This window comes from Pezoporus wallicus, unplaced genomic scaffold (assembly GCF_028554395.1).
Source record: "Pezoporus wallicus isolate ANWC-B61680 ecotype Strahan unplaced genomic scaffold, APGP_CSIRO_Pwel_v1 contig_8248, whole genome shotgun sequence".
Taxonomy (NCBI): domain Eukaryota; kingdom Metazoa; phylum Chordata; class Aves; order Psittaciformes; family Psittacidae; genus Pezoporus; species Pezoporus wallicus.
Window position 1 is genome coordinate 1 of NW_026638037.1, and position 3,502 is coordinate 3,502.

The following is a 3,502-nucleotide window of genomic DNA, read 5'->3' on the forward strand; positions in this document are numbered from 1 at the left end:
CTCAGTCAGCTGGTAAAGGAACAAAGAAACTCATGCCTTTCCTTCTTTTATTTGCTTGTAGCAAACCTTCCGCTGGGATGCCCAAGCCGTTAAGGAAATTTTGAAGGTAGGTGCTCTTAAATAATAGATCGACGTGTTTGTGTTTTGTATACATTGAAGTAGTGGTGGGGGAGGAGGAGGAATATCACCGCGTGCATGGCACTGCTGCTGGACTGGGCTTCTCTGTCCCTGTAATTATGGTACATTTGCGCCAATCTGAGCCAGCTCTTAATGCAAAACTGCCTCTGCAACCTGTGTCAGAGATGGCTTTGTGGGCAGCGCACAGGCTGCCAGTACTCAGCTGGGTCTGAGTACATGGGACCCTTTCACCGAGCACAGAGTGCAAATAAGATAAGTGTTCCAGGAGAGGCAGTGAGGGTGGCAGGCCATATGAGTTCCTTTATTTCTGGGAGTGAGTATTACACTCTTCAGGATTTAAACTTAATAGGAGAGGACCCTCCTCCCTCGGATAATTAGTTTGACTTGATCAGCAAAACAACCTCTCAAGTCCTCTCTCCCCAAACTCCTTCTGGCTGCATCAACACCTCCAAGACCAGTTCTCCTGCAGAGACCTACCCAGGAAGACAGGCCCAGGACAGTTTGCTTTGTATTTCCCCATCTATCACATACCTCTTCCTTTCAGTGTTTCCCTGAGGAAGCCCTTTACTTCCACACAGATCATCTAATATTGCATTGAAGGGAGCTGAAAACAAACACAACGGAGCATCCTCTGTGTGGATGGTTTGAGGTGCTCATGGGGATTAGTTTCCAAAAGGCAGCTTTATTTCCATACACTTCACTAGTGATTGTACAACACTTAGGTCAAAAGCATTGGCTCAAAATGTGGCGGCTTTGAGGATATATCAGGATGAAGTCAGATTTCGCAGTCTTCATCTGAAGAATCCTGAGTGCTGGTGTGTCCTGAATGCTTCTCCTAGATGAAGAGACATTATAAAACCCTTGGTAGAAAAATTAACTGATAACCTTGTCCCAGACATTTAGAAAACACAAAGGATGGGGCAAACAGGGGAGAAAATTGAGCTATGAAAGTGTGGGGAAGGAGGAAGAAGTACACAGGTGGCTTTAAATGTTTTCAATGCAAACCTTGTTTTCTGCTAGAAAGCAACAGATTGACAGTCCAGGAGATGGACTGGAGGAGGGTGGGGAGGAGGACCCCAAATCCTCCCTCCTAACAGCACTCAGGTTTTTTACAACCCTACTTAAATTCACAGCAGAGCAGAGGCTCAGATATGACTTGTCCCCATTTCCCACAAGGGCTTTGACTTCAAGAGACTGACAGCTTTATTTCTTAGAATTGCAGCCTGGTTTATGTTGGAAGGGACCTTAAAGCCCCTCCAGTTCCAACCCCTGCCACGGGCAGGGACACCTTGTACTAGGGAAGCTTGCTCCAAGCCCCTGTGTCCAACCTGGCCTTGAACACTGCCAGGGATACCTCAGCATCCTCCCAGGGAAGAGCTTCTGCCTAAGAGCTCACCTCAATATCCCCTCTGTCATTTCACATGACCAAACCTTGTGGTCTGGAGTTGAAATACCTGGAAATATCAGTTAATGTTTCCTTAAAACCAGAAATAACACCAGAAATCATTTCCTAATATAAAACATGAGCTTAGATATCCGCTGGTCTGATGCCAGCAGGGCAAAGCCACCACCTACCTTCTCCCTTTTGCACTCTGAAGCCTGAAATAAAGTTTATTGTTATGTTTAATAACATTTAAATAATAAAATATATTAATTTCAAGTAATATTTAAGTAACAATCACTTTGGACAACAACTTTCTTTCCAGTACACAGTCACTGTCAGGTCTCAGGCTGCAGCCAGAGAAAGTCCTGTCCATGCCAGCACAGAATGTAGCCTTGGTTTAAGGAGAAGCGTGTTTTCCAGCTGTCATGCTTCCAAGTATGTTTAGTTCCTGCTTTGTGAAGGTGCTTTATCCACCCATCCTTGAAGGTTCTATATCCACCCATACTTGAAGGTGCTATATCCAACCATCCTTTTCAATCTCCAATATCCAGCCATCCTTGAAGGTGCAATACCCAGCCTGCTTGTTCTCCTCACCAGGGCAGGGTAGCCCTCTCCTTTGAGCTGACTAGGAACCATGAATGGACAAAGAGCAGAGGACTCTACTTTTTGCTATCCTCATGGCGTTCTTCATATCTCCATTTCTTAGGCTGTAGATGAGCAGGTTCAGCATGGGGACAACCACAGAGTACAGCATGGAGACCACCTCGTCATACTTCGAGGACTGGCTGGAGCTGGGGAGCAGGTACATGAAGAGAGAGCTGCCATAGTACAAAGCAATGGAGACGAGGTGAGAGGCACAGGTGGAGAAAGCTTTGCGTTGACCAGCCACAGACCGCATCCGCATGACAGTGGAAAGGACCAAAAAGTAGGAGATGAGGATGAAGACCGTGGTGCTCAGTACCTTGAACCCCACCACGGCAGCAACCATCACCTCGATGGCAGGGGTGTCAGAGCAGGAGAGGGCTAGCAGTGGTGGTCCATCACAGAAAAAGTGATGGAACATCTTGGAACAACAGAATGGGAGACGAGATATGGAAACCGTGTGTATGGTAGAGCTGATCACGCCAGCTAAGTAGGCACCAGCCAACATCCCAATGCAAAGCCTTTGGGACATGACCATGGAGTAGGAGAAGGGGGTTACAAATGGCCACGTAGTGATCGTAAGCCATAGCAGCCAGCACGTAGCACTCGGTGGTGGCACAGGTTGCAAAGGAAAAGAGCTAAGTGGCACATCTAATGAAGGAAATCACCTTCTTCTCCACTAGAACATTGAGCAAGGCTTGAGGGATGATGATAGAGGAGTAGCAGACATCCAGGAGAGACAAGTTCCTATGAAGGTAACCACATAGATGGCAAGGAATAAGACAAAGCACATCACCCACAGGTCTTCCCTGTTTGAGAAGCCCAGGAGAATAAACTCAGAGGGGGACATATAATTATCTTAGTTCTCCCTGGGAGAAATCAGCAGCTCCTAAAATCACAGCTTACGACAGGTAGAATAAATCCTCATTGATTTATCTTGCCTAACATTAATCATCACTTGACAGAGTTACACCAGAGAGCAAAGCAGGAGTGCGCGTGGCTGGTATCTGACAAGCAGAGCCATGCTTAAGTCATCATTATTTGATGACCCTTTGCTGAAGGGGTGAGCTCCCCCTCCAGAGCCAGACTCCTCATTTCAGATGTCCTGTGAGCAACGCATGTGGTCTCCTGGTGTTATTAATGGGGATTTAGAGCTGCTTTTCACTGCTCACATAGAGATGCCGGAGGCAAAGCAGCTCCTGAGCCATCACCACGGAGCTGGAAGATGTGACCCAAGTAATGAAAATCAAACTGTTTGGGTCTGGGGCTCAATCCTCCCCCTGAGGCAGCATCCACCTGCCCAGACACCCTTGCTTTTTTCTTGCTTGACAAACCAAG

The 3,502-nt window shown here is 47.0% G+C and overlaps 1 pseudogene; it reads right to left on the reverse strand.

Moving 5' to 3' along the window:
- Positions 1–2,147: 2,147 nt before the first annotated feature.
- LOC130598933 (olfactory receptor 5AU1-like) lies at positions 2,148–3,022 on the reverse strand (annotated as a pseudogene).
- Positions 3,023–3,502: the final 480 nt, after the last annotated feature.